Source organism: Castor canadensis, chromosome 7 (genome assembly GCF_047511655.1).
Source record: "Castor canadensis chromosome 7, mCasCan1.hap1v2, whole genome shotgun sequence".
In the NCBI taxonomy this organism is placed as follows: Eukaryota; Metazoa; Chordata; class Mammalia; order Rodentia; family Castoridae; genus Castor; species Castor canadensis.
Genome location: NC_133392.1, coordinates 46,806,984 through 46,823,368, shown reverse-complemented (window position 1 = coordinate 46,823,368; position 16,385 = coordinate 46,806,984). Strand labels below are relative to the sequence as shown.

The 16,385-nt window shown below is 33.2% G+C and overlaps 1 protein-coding gene across 5 annotated transcripts in view; it reads left to right on the top strand.

Moving 5' to 3' along the window:
• The window catches only part of Pcdh15 (protocadherin related 15), a 1,704,270-nt gene that overhangs the window by 674,650 nt on the left and 1,013,235 nt on the right, over nucleotides 1–16,385 (top strand). For all 5 annotated transcript variants that reach the window (XM_074078885.1, XM_074078880.1, XM_074078883.1 and 2 more), the window contains one exon: nucleotides 6,719–6,766. The gene's annotated coding sequence lies outside the window, so the exon portion shown is untranslated. The remainder of the gene's footprint in view (nucleotides 1–6,718; nucleotides 6,767–16,385) is intronic.

The following is a 16,385-nucleotide window of genomic DNA, read 5'->3' as shown; positions in this document are numbered from 1 at the left end:
CTCCACTAATGGCATTTGATATGTCACTTGGAGATTCCATGTCTCCTGGTTTGTAGTGCACTGTGCCAACTCCTTCAAATAGGATAACAAGAACTGTAGTCACATTTTATTCTCTCACCCGACACAAAGACATATGAAAGCAAGTTTGAAGTTCATTGATTGAATTCATCAGTTCAATAGTAAGACGGAAGACATAATGCATTCCTGGGATATAAATGAGTGAGGCAATTTTTGTCACTTTGTTTTAAACAGTTGGTGAATTTTCTAACTTGATTTTATGAGTATTTTTATGATTTTGTGAAGAATATATATTATTATATTGTCAAAAGAGATTTGGGGTGATTTTATCAACATGAATGTTTAGTAAATTTTATTAATAAATATACTAAAGCTCTTCAGATGCACAATTTTGAAATTATGGTTCTTAGATGAGAAAAAGAAATTTTCTATTCCACTTCAATTAAATTAGGTATTTTCTATGTATGTTTTATAAAATTTATTCCTGGAACTTATCATAATAAATAACTAAAACTGACCAGATGCGGGGGATTATGGTTCCAGGCCAACGTAGTCAAAATGTTAGCGAGATGTCATTTCAAGCAATAACTGGATGGGTTGTACATGCACACCATCCTAGCTATGGTCAGGAAGTGTGAAATACAAGATTGCAGTCCAGGCCAGCCTGGGCAAAAAGTAAGAGCCTATCCCCAAAATAACGAGAGAAAAAGGGATGGCATGTCTATTGCCACTACATGATGAAATTCTCTTTTTTAACTTTTTATTGACATATATAATAATTGCATACATTAATAGCATTAAATATGATATATATATATATATATCATATATCGATCATATCCAACTGCCCTGGATGTGGGACCCCTGAAAGCATCTTTTGTAAGGATAGTCAGATGACGATGAGTTCCTTAAATTTTTGCTTATCTTACAAGGTCTTTATTTCTTCTTATTTCTGAAAAGTAGCCTTGCTGGGTGTAGTAATCTTGGTTGGCTGTTATTTTCAATCAGGATTTGAAACATGTCATTCCATTCCTCTTAGTGTGTAGAAGGGAATCTGCTATTAGTGTAATGAGGTTGCTCTTAAATGTGACTTAGTGCTTTTTTATTACAGATTTTTAAATTCTTTGTCTTGTACCTTGTGGAGTTTGACTATAGTATATTGTGGTAAAGACCTTTTCTGATTATGTCTATTTGGGGTTCTATAAGCCTCCAACAACATAAATGTTGTTGTCTTTCTTAAGACTAAAGAAATTTTCTGCCATTATTCTATGCATCTGATCTTTATTTCCTCACATTTGGATCTGCCAATAATTGTGGATATTTGATTGTTTAATGGCATCCCAAAGAAGTTGAATGTTCTCCTGATTCTTGTATTTTTTTTTATTTTATCTAAATATTATATTTCAAAATACCCATCTTCAAACTCTAGTATTCTTTCCTCTACTTTATTGAATTTGTTTTTGAGGCTTTCGATTAAATATTTTATTTGATTTATTCAGCTCTTCATTTCCAAGATTTCTGTTTCGTTCTTTTTCATATTTTTTTTTGCTGAATTTCTCATTCAGTTCCTGTATTATCTTTGTAATTTTATATAACTATTTATCTGTGGTCTCTTGGACCTCATTGAGATTTGTAAAAGTCATTCTTTTATATGTTTATCAGGAATTTCATCCATTTTGATTTCTTTGTCATCTGTTGATATTTTCTCATGTTGAAATTTGTACATCTGCTGGATAGCTCTACTACTTTTATGGAACTGCCTTTTTAGTGACTTTCTCATTAAGATGTGTCTTGGAGTATCAGTTTGTTGTGCAGTGTTAGCATTATTTTCAGCCAGGTATCATAATGTAGTCTCCTTATAGTTTCTTTGACTATGATTAGTTTGGGCACAGTACCTACATACCATGCCACATTCAGAGAGAGCCAGTATTTCTGCAGGTCACTTAGTAGTAATAACATTTTAGCAGTTCAGTTAAGTGTGGTATAAACCACAAAGTACATGAGGTACACACTATGTGGTTACTCCTATAATCGGAGTGGTGGCCTCCATCAGATTGTGGGGCTTACTCAGACACTGTTGATTTTGGCTCTGATTCTTGTACGGGTCTCTACCACTGGTTGAACCAATAGTTCTGATGGGCCTGAACACTTCCCTCCAATCAGACAGTGGTGCAGGCTTCAGAGCTTCATGGTGAGACATAGTAGCTCTAACCACAGATCTCCCTCTGTGGTACTCACACCCAGTCCTGTCTTGTCAGTAGGAAATGATCAAACAAAGTATGGATGGCTCACAATGGAAAAGCAATAGAAATTGCAGTGTTCCAGTGTTCCTTTCAGCTGCTACCATGGTGTGCCTACTCAGAAGAGCCACAGGCAAGAGCTACCTGTGTGCTTCCTCAGGACAGAGTTATGGCCAGAGCTTTCTTTCCTCTTAACTCCTTCAGCTGAAGTGATAAGAGGAGTGAGCTCACCTCAGACATCACTGAGCAAAGTTTCTCTTCAGACATCCTTAGGCTGTGCACTCAGGAGAGAGGAATAGCCAGAATATCTCAAGGTCCTGCCAGCATGCCCTGGTGGGTAAGGTTTCCCAGCCTAATTAGTAACAGGTACCTATGGAAGTGTTGGGGAATGGTGGTGGGAATCACAGCCTATAGGTGCCTTCCTTCAGTCCTTGCCCTTGATGGAAGGCTCCTTGATCTCACTCTACTGAGCCAAGTTTGGTTTGACAGGACCCCACAAATGGTCACAGGCAGAGGTTGCTAGTCCCTAGATCAGTTCAAACTCAGATAGTAAGCTCCTTTTCAATGGCTCCTGACTATACACCCTGGGGGTTCACTGAGAAGTGATGAGAAATCTTTTTCCAAAGGAAGGCAACTGTTCAGAATTTGGAATACTTTTGTAATTAGGCTTCAATTTTGTAGGACTTGTAAAGCATTTCAATAGCTATGATTGCCAGTATTCCTGATGACAGAGTTTGCTGGGACTCTTTTTCACTCTTATCCCTGCAGAGAGTAGATGAACATCACTTCAAACCCCCAACTGTGGTGTTAAATGTTATATGCCTGGATATTTTGTTTTTCTTGCTATGCTGTTTTCGCCAGGTCTTTGAATCTAACAAGATTTCTACTTTTCTCCTGTGGATTTCCAGTGTTTTCTCCTAATCACAAACATCGAAATGCAGCTACATACTTGTTACTTTGGTTTATTTTTCTGTAAGAGGAGGTGCATCATGGTTTCCTCTATTCAACCATCCTGACATTCCATGTATAAACACCAAAATCTACTTTCAAAAATAGTACTAGAGATATTTCTTAGACACTTGGTGCTGGTTGACCTAGCTCTGTAACAAAATTTTACAAATAAACAATTTAAAAAAATTTCAACCTTAATACATATGCTTTTTGAAATTTTTTTACATTAACTTGATCATTGTTATAACAAAGTTGGGAGCACAAATGATGCCTTCGTAGATCAGAAAATATACTGTTTCCTAAAACAATTGAAAAGTGAAGTGGTGAGAAATAGCATCCCAATTACTTCATAACAAGATAAACTGAAGTGTTTTTAGGTAGCTTGACTTGGTTGCTCTGAAATCAAAGCATTTTGTGAGAAAAACTTGACTGCCTTGGGATTAAGACATGAAGTGAAGCAGTTCAGGTTAATTTCTACTTTATGCTTTTAGAATAATGAAACTGATACCCAGAGAAATTTCTTGTTGGCTTTTCATCCATTATCATACATGCACTTTTGTTAAAGCAAATCGGATATATTTTGTGATATTCTTATGTTTTTAAAAAATGATAGGAATGCTTTTAATGTCAAAGGAAATCTTAAAAATAATATGTAGATTGCAAAGTATATTAAGTTTTTCACTGTAAAAACAATGAAATTCCTTTAATTCTTTGGAAATATCAAGTTTCATTTCTATTACTAATGTAGTTAGTGCCTTTACTAAAAGCTTACAGATTTTATTATAGATTTTATAGAAAACAAGATTATTTCAGACTTTGTTCAAATCTTACCTTGCCTCATTCTATTCAATATCACAAGTTGCTTCCACCCCATTCACAATTCCTTTTCCTTACCTTGACCAATTTTTACAACTGAAAATTTATTACTTTCTAATAATGTATGTAATTTGCTTGTTTTATGGTTATTGCAACTTGTCTATTTCCTGGGTATTGCTATATTGCAAATAGTAGAAAACCTTTCAAATATTTATTTACTGAGCTGGGTACCCATGGTTCATGCCTATAATTCGAGCTACTTGGGAGACTGAGATGAGAAGGATTGTGGTTTGAGGCTAGTTCTGACAAATAGTTTGTGAGACTCCATCTCCAAAATAAACAGAACAAAATGAATTAGAGGAGTGACTCAAGTGATGGAGGGCCTGTTTTTTAAGTGTGATGCCCTGACTTCAAACCTTAGTCATACCCCTCCCCACAAAAAAAAATTATTGACATATCATATCCCAAGTGCCTAGAAAAATGTAAGATTTACCTGAAATATAGTGGTTAAAAATACATGTTAAATGAGTATGTGTTAAGTGAGTAAATAAATATTTCAACAATTACCAATACAAATACAACAAATCTGGTTCTAGTGGGTGTGTTGTGATTTTTCGTTATTATAGATTGCGCATGCTCATAAAATAAAGGAATATTAGCTGTAACAATTGAGAAAACACTCTTAAGAGGCACCAATGAGAAACTTCTGTTGTAACACTTTATTGAAGAATCCATAGCAAATTTTATGTAACTCTCAAATTTGTACAGTTTTCAACTATAATACATATGTTGAAAGTATATTAACCTTTTGTTTGAAAACTTGTTAAGAGTGATCTGGAATAAGCATGTGGACACACTTACCACTGAAAAAATAAACTTGTACAAGCAATACAAATAGAAAATATTAAATTATCTTTAATCATGAAGTAAAAGGAAAACCATTCATGTAGTAGATTTAGAAAGTTATCTCTGTTTATCTCATCATTAGTAATAGCTGAAGAACAGAGAACCACTAGACAACAGGTAAACACTTATTTTTGTATTTTTCTGATGAAAAATAAAACATTAACATGAATAATGAGAAAATTTAGGAAATCTTATGGGAAATTATTTCAGCATGAGATCTTAGCATTAGTTTTAAGCATTAGGATAGAGCTTGAATCCACTTTATATTCATTAATTTCTACAAATAAATATTCTGGGTCCAGCAAGTGAATTATTTCGAGGAACTTCATACACAAAATTTCTTTTCATGTAATAATAAATTCTGAATGGCATCAGTTTTTTATGCAACAGATGCTAACTACAGTCCTGTTGTAAATGAAGGCAGTCTTTCAGGATGTCATTTTCTACTTCCCAATGTGGGAACTCAGTGTCCACCATCTCTAGTTTCCTTCCATTTCTGTGATTGAATGTCTGCATCTCTTCTTGCTTCACCATTTATGATTTGATCTTGGTTTTGTACTAGAACTAAGACATATATCTCAATCTCCCTTTTAAATTGCCCTTTTAAAATTTTTAAATGGCAACATGTTGCATCGAAACTATGGCTAGTTTTAGAATTAGATATAAGATCCTACAGTAGTTATTATCTATATATTAAAGATACTAAATATTTCTATAGTAAAACAGAAGTGTGAGTTATCTGAAAATCTGGAAAATGTAAAGTGAATACAATGATAATATCATCCAAGATAATTGCTAGTTATTGTCTTCAAAATAATAACTTATCCCAAACTCAACACAATAAATTATAATTTTCTCAATATAGAAAAAAACCTATAAACAAATTATTAATGTATCAATTATTTTATTCAAAGTATATTTTAATCTCTTCTAAAAGATGACAACGTGAAATATATTACACTTGCAATTCTGAATAAATTATACCCAGGATATCATTTATCAAAAGAAAAAAAATTTTTCTGTAAATCATTTTATTACCCAGGTGTTACCATTAAACATATTAGACATTTTCAGGTATATATATCTCCCAGTTTAAATTTTTAAAAATCTACTTTGAAATGTGTACTGTGGTTTATCCCTGTGACTGTAGCTTCTTAGGAGATGGAGATTAGGAGGATTAGAGTTGGAGGCCAGCCAGAACAAAATTTCCTGAGCCTCCATCTCAACATTAAAAGCTGAGTGTGGTGGTGTGCATTTGTCATCCCAAACACATGGAAGGCATAAATAGGAGTATCACAGTCCACACTGTCCTGGTCACAAAAATATCTAAAAATCAATCAAAGCAGAAAGGGCTGGGGTCATGTCTCCAGTGGGAGAACTCCTTCCTAGCAAGTGTGAGGCCCTGAGTTCAACATCTACTATCACCAAAAAGAAAAAAAATAGTTTGAAAAAAATCTAATAATATGCTTTACCAGCTATCCTTAGACTCCTTGTGAAATTTGAAGAATTTACTTGAAAAGTAGTCTAGTATCTGGACTTAAAAATGCTTGAAAATAGAAAGTTTGCTAAGACATGATTTATTTACAAATAACATTTTTAATGGTACATATACACATTATATTTTTTCTATCTAAAAGAACAGGTATGACAACTAGAAAATTTATCAGTACCAGAAGGTATAAAGAAATATTTGAAAATTGTCAAACAGTTTTTCTTAAGGACAAAATTATTGTTTTAATTTGGATTTGAAGAAGTCTTTAACTCAAAAAGCTCTTTTTTATTTACAGGAATTTGCATTGTCATGCTCCTGAATAATCTTCATATCTACAAATAAGGTATAGTATTTTCATTTTATATTTAATTAAACATTTAAAACCTCATGTAAGCAATTCAATCACTAAGAGCTGTATGTCATAAAGAAAATTATAAGTAGATTGCTGGGACTGAGATATAAGACAAAACCATCATGATATATTGGCAGTTATTTGTGATACATAAAGATATCTCAAGTATCAATTGTTTGCAATACAATAAAAGTGTCTCATTGACTTAGTTTCTTTGCCACCCATCAAAGACTTTCTTGCCAAATGCCATGTGTCAACTGTGATGCCACAGTAAATATAGAAAATTATTGCATATAGAAACATTTATTTGAATCTTATAGCTGCAAGAATAAAGCAACAGGAAAATATGAATTTACCAATGCTATGAAAAACACAAAATCTAAATTCAAGGTGTACATAAAGTTAAGAGTTTGAAGGATGATCCATTTTTATATATGTATAGCTCTTTGTATATACGTATTTGAGTTATGAAAAAGTGATCAATATTAAACTGAACTGAGGTATTCCCTGAAGCTATAAATTAATGGCACACATTATTTATGACTAAATATTCTGGGGAAAACATTATCTTTAAGAGGAAAGCATTTTGATATGCAAATCCACACATCTGTGACTCTTTACTCTGAAGAGACTCTTGTTATCAGTGTTCTTCTGCCTGATTACTTGTTAAAAGGAAGGAAGGTGAGCAGAAATGTTGAAATCTGAAAAGTAAATGCCAACCTTCAAGACCATGGCTTTTAGGAAAGTTGAATGGTAGGAAACATTTTTTGAAAAGGTCTTATTGGAGTGACTTGGGGTTTGAATTACAGATAAATGTCTAGTTCAAGGATCTGAACATCTTTTCTGCAAGGAAAGCTAGTTGCTTCTTAGTCTAAAAAATAAATCAGGAAATAAGCATCTCAGTTCAGTATTTGAGTCATGTTTTCATTCTTAAATTCTCAGCAGAACTTTCAGAAAAGTTAACAGCTGGGCAGAAGAATTTGGAATCTTTTCAAGTTTTGAATTTCTCATCTGTTTCTCTTGTGGTTCTAAAAGGAGGCAGAATTTAATGCGAATGCCTTATGATTATACTTTTAGGTGCACATTTCTAATTGAATATAGTAAAATAAACTTGAAAGTTAAATGAAAAATAACTGAGTTGCATTCATGCCAACTGTTTTGATTCTTTAAAAAATAAATACACTTAGATACCCTTAGGTATTTTTTAGATGGTTTATCACCAATGGTTGTATATATTATTTTTTAAAAGTAAAGCAGCATGTGTGATTTATTTTTAAAAAATCCCCTGCACTGTGATTTAACTTGTTTTTTGTTGTTGTTGTTCTAGTGCTATTTACCTTTTAGCAAAAAAAAATACTAATCATTCCTTTCAAATTTCAAGTAAGGAATAACGAGATAGAAACTTTTTTGCAATATAAAAATCCCAAGTTAATCCATGTAAAGTTTTAGGAGAAATTTGTTATCCCTTTTAAGGATATTATTAGTTGGCATAACAAAGTTAATTGTCCCTGACAAATGCAAGGGATGCAAAGTGGCAAAGCTCTCTTCTCAGTGTTAGTCAGTGAACAGTGGTTACTCAGATGCTGAACTCAAACCTTGTCTTTGAGGTCTTTGTCTTAGTGTATAATAAAAGCTCATCCAACACAGTCAGCTCAAGACCTGCTATCACTTAAAAAGTATTCTACCTAGCTACTTAGGTCAATTTTCCCCTAGCCTAAGAGACTGTGTGATTTGGAAAATCTGTACAAGTGTAATAAAGGTCACCGAATCGATAAAGCTAGGATTTGTTATAGATTTATTTATTATTGACTTTTATGGAAAGAAAGAGGCATTCTGAATATACATCTCCCAAATGCTCAGTACATGCCATCGCTGCATCTTATCAGGATAAAATAAAGAAGCACTGGTGCTTATTTTGTTGTTCATTCTAAGAAGCTGTCTTCATTTATCTATTTTTATGTATGTCCTATATTTAAAAGATAAAGGAATGCACATAATGTTTTCTTATCTGAAATTTTATTCTTGATTCTGTTGTCAGAGTGATTAATATGTAAAGATAGGCATATTGCAAGGGAACTTCTGAGAATGATGGAGATAAGAAAATCTTTAGCATTCACAGTAGCAGATAAATGAAAAGGAAGTATGTCTGTTACATTTGGTATTCAATCCTTTTAATCAGTGCATGTAAGACAGGCTTATAGAACTTTTTAGAATATTGAACATTTACTACTTCTTACAAGCAAACCCAAAGGATTGACCAAGTAAAAAATGTCTGTTTTGACTCTTTTCATCTCTCCCATTTTTTAAAATAATTCATATACAGCATTCCTTCATTTATGTGTATTTTCATTCCTTTATAGATCTTGGTTTCTAGTTGACCGTTGGGAAATCTAACTTTTTTATCACAGAAATTATGACCATTTTTAATATTTTGCTAGTTATAGGAAGTAGTAAGTAATATTCAATTTAATACTATTCGAAACCCCATGAGGTTTTGAATTTAAACTTTAAGGTTAGACTGAAATAATTCATGATTCAGTATTTTATTTTTACTGTGTTGTCCTACATGTCTAAACCTGGCTAGGTTATATTACTTTACAGTGGCTTGGGTTGTTCATAAATGTAACTTCTGCATTCTATTCTGTCTACATGGATCAACACTCCAGGCCTAAATCAGCTTGACTTCTATAAGTTCTTGCTTACATATTATAGCCTTGTTAGCCTGAATTATTAGGTATGTTTATTCATAACCAAACATTATAAATCCTTCATCTTGTAATTGCTCTGAATCATACTTTTTTTTTTTTTGAGACAGAGTTTCACTATGTAGCTCAGGCTGGCCTCCAATTAATAGTCCTCCTTCAGCCTCCTGGGTGCTGGTATTATAGGTGTGTGCCACCACACAGAATCCATGTATTACTTTATAAATGACCTTTATTGCTCACTGATTTACATTGCATTAGTATTATATCTATTGTTGAATGGCATGTTTCTAGTGGGATGAGTTGTGTTTCTATAAGAAAGAAGAAATCAAACATTGAAATAACTATGTCATATGTATATGATTTGCAAAGGTATTTGTCAAGAAATTCATTGCTAATTTATTTTTAAAAAATATGAGCAGAAAATAAAGAACTTTGAGACTGCATAAATGCTACATTTCCAAGGATCAGGCATGCAAGGCTACAGGAAGGGGAAAAATATTTGATATGCCATAACAGATTAATTCACCTAGAATGTGCAAACTGGTTGTCTTCTCCACAAATTTCAATTGTAAGCTGCCCAGTGGAAGCTTTGATAACACTACTTGTTAGGAGCTGTATCCATTTTGGAATTCTATGGTGTTTTTGCCTTTTATAAATATGTATTCATATGCTTTATATAGTGTAGGAAATGTTACTGGAAAGTCTAGCACTGGCAAATACCTCAGTTCTTGTGTCTGATAAAAGAAGACTTCAAAATAAACACAAAAATATAGTGAAAATGGTAGTAAAGTTTATTAGGAAAGGAACACACTTTCAATAGACTGAAAACAGTGTAAAGACTTAGAACAACATTATCAACATTTAGAGATAGAAGATTTGTTGAGGAATTCTCAACCCCAGGTCTATCTGATCCTTAGCAGGGTCTCCTGGGCCTGAGCCTTTATGCTATTGCATTAAATTACCCGTGTAAAATTTTCAGTCCTTGATCTATCTATGTCAAATTCTTATTTCTTGGTCTACCTGTGTAAAATTCTTAGCCATTGGTCTATTATAGAGGTTACCTGTATAAAACTCTTAGCCTCTGGTCTATCTGATGGGTACAGCTCTTGGACTCCAGTCTTCATCTTGTTAACTTAAAGAGATAACATGTGTAAAACTCCCAGCCCTAAGCTTACGGACGTTTGGGGTGTGGCTTACTCTCCAGTAAAGAAAGAATTAAGCTTTAGGTTAGTGGCAGACTTTAAATCATCTTGTGATGTCCACTGGCCTTGATCAACTACTTTGATGTTAACAGAGAGTGGTCACCTATGGAGTTGGGAAATTTAAATTATAATGATTTTCTTCCTTTTGTGGCCAGCAGTTATGTCTATTTGTTATATTTTATTTTATAAATTGAGAAGTTAAAAATGTTTACCTACCAAACTCTTTCTTAGTATTTAATTAATCTAACTTGGAATTATTAAGTTCCATATTTAACTTTCTTTTATTTGTTCATTTATAATTTATTCATTTATTAATTTTGGTGGAACTAGGTTTTCAACTCAGGGCTTTGTGCTTGCAAAGCAGGCACTCTACCACTTCATACATGCCTTCACTCCATTTTGCTCTGGTTATTTGGAGATAGGGTCTCACAAACTATTTCCTTAGGCTAGTCTTGAATCTCGATCCTATTGATCTCATCCTTCCAAATAGGCACAAGCTAACAGCACCTGTTTTCTCTTTAATTTTTAATAATATTTGTATGCTTTTTCATAGACTTGCACATCCACCCCAAGTGAAGTTATCCTATTCAAAGACAAAATACTTAATATCATTAAATCATCAGTGAAAATATTGGGAAAGAAATTAGGGCTGGGATTGGTTCCCTTATACAGATGACTTACAGATTAAACATATTGTTATGATTAAATAGCTTAGCACAACGTTTAATAAATAGTAGATTCTATTAGTACAATCATGATAACATCAGTCAAATTTCTCATTTTCAGTGCATTATATGACACAATTTCTAATTTTATACAAAATCTTGAGTTTCAATTATCATTTTTGTCTTCATATGGGCTATTTAGTAAAGATAGTTTTATTTTCTGTGTCCTTGTAAGTTTCAAAATTTTTTCAGGTATCAGCACATGTAAAATACTTTCTAGATTAAATTTTTTAAGTTGAAACTTAGATGTAGGTAATTGTCCAATATATTCCATTTTTACTGATATAGGCAGTATATATAAAGGCCAATGTAAGTTTAAAATCTTTAGGTGATTTTTCCCTTTCAAACTTCTGTATTTTTATTGTTGTTAACATTTAAAATTTCAGGAGAAGATGTCTTGTGCTATGATTTAAGTTTAAGTTTATCTGGAAACTCAATTTATAAAATAGAATCTTTAAATGAAGAAAAATACCTTTTATAAAAGACATTTTCCATATTTAAGGCGACATTCCTTTTCCTTTAAATTTCTCTAATTCATAGATATTTCAGATCAATCCTTCATGCATCACACTAATTTTTCTTTATTTACTGGCCTATTCTTTACCCTTTCCTTTTATTTCTGAGGAGTTGTATTCCCCACAGGTTTTAATTTTATAATAATTTCCCTGATCACATGATCCTTTATGAGTTTATATCAATCTATGGCTAGATCACAGCAATTTATTACCAAAATTAAACCTTAGATCTGCAGAGAATATGAAAATTCCTATATTCAGACTATAACCCTGTCTATATTTCAAGCCTCCGTATTCTTACTACCCCTGAGGAAGAAAAAGGCAAATGAGTTAATCTATCTAATTAGCTTGCCTGTGAAGTATTCAATCTCTCTTGGATAACACATGTTCAGCCTTCTGTAATGCTACTCCTTCCTTCTGCTTCCATCCTTAAAGTATCTGAGGGTGTAGGTATGTGGCAGTTGGAGCAAGAAGTGAAGGGGATAATATAAATGAAACCTTGAGATAGTATTTAAAAATTGTGTAGTTTTAGGAAACATGTCCTCTGTCTCCTCTTTTGTTTAATATGACATTCTTTGTCTTCCTGGTCTATGTCATCTGAAGTCAGTGTCTTTACATGATTTGTGATCTTGGTAAGGGCTCAGTACACACCTCCAAGATGACCTTCACTCTGCTGTGTATTAAAGAAGTCTGACTCTAAGTCCTCGTGGCTGTGATGAATGAGATGCACTTCATTGCCTTCTTCAAGGCTAAATGTCCCTGCTACAAAGACATATTCTGGTGCCCACATTAGCTAGATTCTTAGCTAAGGTGATGTATATGAAACATAAGAACCAATGACTGTTAAGAAAAAGTTAAAATTCAGAATGTCCCTCTTCCTGACAGTAATAAACTACCAGTGGACTTTGATGAGGCTTTCAGTATTCTCGAGGGTGTGGGAGTAAGATACCTGCCCTTGGTGTTACCCTCAATTATATAACAAAGCTCCCTTTCCTGATTTTGTTTTCCATGTGTCTCTCTGATGTTTTCTTCTCACAAGATCATATGCTAAAAAGCAGTGAGGCCAAGCTTTTATGTCCTGTCCTTTCAGTCACTTGTGGTAGCTCTTATAATCTAAAGGCGATTGCTAGATCTAAATCATACAGTAGCAGATGTTTTATGCAGATCAGGTGCAAAGACCAAAAATTTCTAAGTGACCTGGTTGAGAAGGCTATTGACTCACCTGTTTAGCTGATTTATATGTTAGAAGCTAAAATTTGCTTGTTCCTTCTGTCAGCATTCCCTATAAAATATATACTAATCTTTTTCAGGCAGACTGATGTTTTGTGTGGAATAGAAATGATGATCCAGTCCCAAGAGGACATGAGAAAAGCTCATAATTTTCAATTGCTTCTTGAATTTTGCTGAAAGTATTAATAATGTATTTTTAAATCCTTTCTCCTCTATTTCTTCTCTCAAAATGATTATTCAATCCCTACATAAGATGTGTCTCCCCCACTCAGTTTCTTAATCTACCCCCTTTCTTTTCTTGCCTCCCTTATCCTTCTGAGTACCAGGCAAAGTTTTCATATTATACATACATAATTATACAGAAATTAAAATTTCTTTCATCTAAGAATGATTTCTTGTAGCTATATGTTTTCAGAGATAGGATAATTATAGGTCTAGATAAATTGTAAGATGCCTTATTTGTATGGTTGTAGGCACCAAAAGCAAAACGCAAAACAAAACAAAACTACTATCACTATAGATGATAAGTTTGCTGGGCCAATCCCTGGATATTCTTTATAATGTAAGGAGATTATAAACCATTTGGACCAATAAAAAGCACCTCAGGTTACCTCAGGTGATGTGTAATCCACTACCCATTGTATAGTCCCTTCAGATGCTCTGCCCTTAAACTTCATAAGGTCAGCCATACAGCCTAAGAACAATGTTCTCTTAAGATACTGTACAGCACATAGGGACCCAAAGCTTTTGTCAAATGATTTCCTGTCCTCATATTAACTAGCAAAAATTCCATGTAGTATCTAAGTTGCTATGCATAGATTTAAGCATTACTATAGAGTTGTATTCATTCAATTTTGTATTTTATCTACATATGTGTTTTGTTTTTAGTTGTGAAACTAGACGTTAAGCTCAGGAAGATAGCTCACATTTTCTGGATATGTTTAGCCTACTGTTGACTATCTTAACCTGTTTAAGTAAACATGTTTAGAAATATATCAGGTGATCTAACTTGGGCTCTATTTATTAAAGCCATTATATCTGTTTTGAGAATCACTGAATGGCCACTATTATTTTTATTTTGACATTCATTACTAATGATTCATAATCACATTAAACTCATGCCTGTTAAATTCATCAGTTATCTTCCTACTACAAAAACCAGAGATTATCTTTAGCTCTGTTTGAGCAATGTCTCAACATATGTCACCTTGTTCTGCACACAGATATTCTCCCAGTTTTAATAGCACTGCAGAGAACAGTACTTTTAGTGAACTGTTTCCACATTAAGCAATCATTCAATAAATGGAAGGATAAAATTATGTGACATTTGCTCAATAGTTAATGTTCTCTCATTTTATTTCAAGAGATTATGAGTGCTACAAATTTTAACTATGGGACTTTGTTTTCCTTCATATAAATAATGTTTTGAAACTTCAGGCTGTTTCTCCTCACAATAAATAAAACTGATCATTCATACTAAATTATTTTGAAAACTAGTATGAACTATTGATTCATTGTATTTAATATATTAAAATATCATCTAAGTAGTCTCTCTTATCTACCTCTCAAAATTATCAAGATCATTTTCCTTCTGCAATCTGACATTACAACAATGTACCATCTCAAAATGCTTATGTTTTCTCAAACTGACGTAAGATAATTCAAGGTGACTGTTTCATATACTGAATTTTTGGGATCCTCTCTCATATATAGAAAAAAAGGGGTATAGTTTGGCATATATATTCAAAGGAGTATAAGTCAACATACAATAGAGATACCTGGACACTTGTGTTTATTGCTGTACTATTCCCAATAGCCATGACATGTAATCAACCTAGGCGCCTATTAACTAATAAATGGGTGAAAAACATATGGTATACATTATGGGGTATTATTCAGTCATGGAGTAGAACAAAATTCTATCCTTTGCAAGAAAATGTATGGAATTGGAGATCATGATTTAAGAATCATACTCAGAAAGACAACAATTACAAACTTCTGTCATATGCAGAATCTAGACCTAAATAATTAATGACATGAATGTGAAATGGATTCTTTTAGTGAGGAAAATCAGATCGAATGGGGCAAGGGTGATGGGGGAGTAGAATATGAGCAAAGTACATTATACATCTGTAGGAAAATAGAATAATGAAAACCATTAAGTGTTAAGAAAGAGGGGAGAGGACTGACAGAGTGGGTCAAGTGGTAGAGTGCCTGCCTAACAAGTATGAAGCCCTGAACTAAAACCCCAGTCCCACCAAAGGGAAAAAAAAAGATAAGAAAGAATAAATGATAAGAAGGAGTAATTGAGGGATGAATATTATGAAAGTACATCATATGTGTGTATGCAAATGTCATGATGAAAAACCTTTGTATAACTGATATTCTCTAATAAAAAAGACTTGTGTATGTGAATGTTCATTATCAGTTTTACTTTTGTAACAGCACAAAGCTAAAAACATAGTGGCATATCAGTGCATAGGAGTATTACTCAATAATGAAGAGAGATGAAATATTGAAATGTCTAGAGCATTAGTAAACCTTAAAATACTTAGAATGAGCTGGGTGGCAGTGGCTCATGCCTATAATCCTAGGTACTCAGAAGGCAGAGATCAGGCGGATCAGATCCAGCCTGGGCAAACAATTTGCAATACCCTGTTTTAAAAAAACCTTCACAAAGCAGGGTTGGTGGAGTGTCTCTTCAAGGTGCAGGCCCTGAGTTCAAACCCCAGTACTGCAAGAGAAAAAAAATAGTAATGATTAGGCTGAGTTAATAAAGCCAGACAAAAAATATTACAGCTCTGTGATCTTGGGACAATATAATTCTAGAATTTAAAAAGTAGTCTGTGGGAACAGAAACAAGACCAGAGTATCTGGAAGAAGGTGCAGACAGAAGTAAGAGGAGGGGAAAGTGACACAAGGAAGTTAGGAAATTTGTGGAGGTGGCTGGATATGTCATGTATTTCCACTGTGATGATAGTTTCATCATGTTTACATATGTCAAATTTGTCAAATTGACAAATTACATATGAAAAATACATGTCAATTAAAATAACAAAGCTGTTTTAAAAAATACTATCTGCAGAGACATGGGCAAAAATTCCAATAAGGAATCTCTGAATATCAGATCTTGATTGTAGGGTAGATGAGTATGAATTTTAGCTAGGAATTTTTTTTAAATATGCAAGATAAAACAAAATAAATTATTTGTTCCATTGTTGATTGGAAATCAG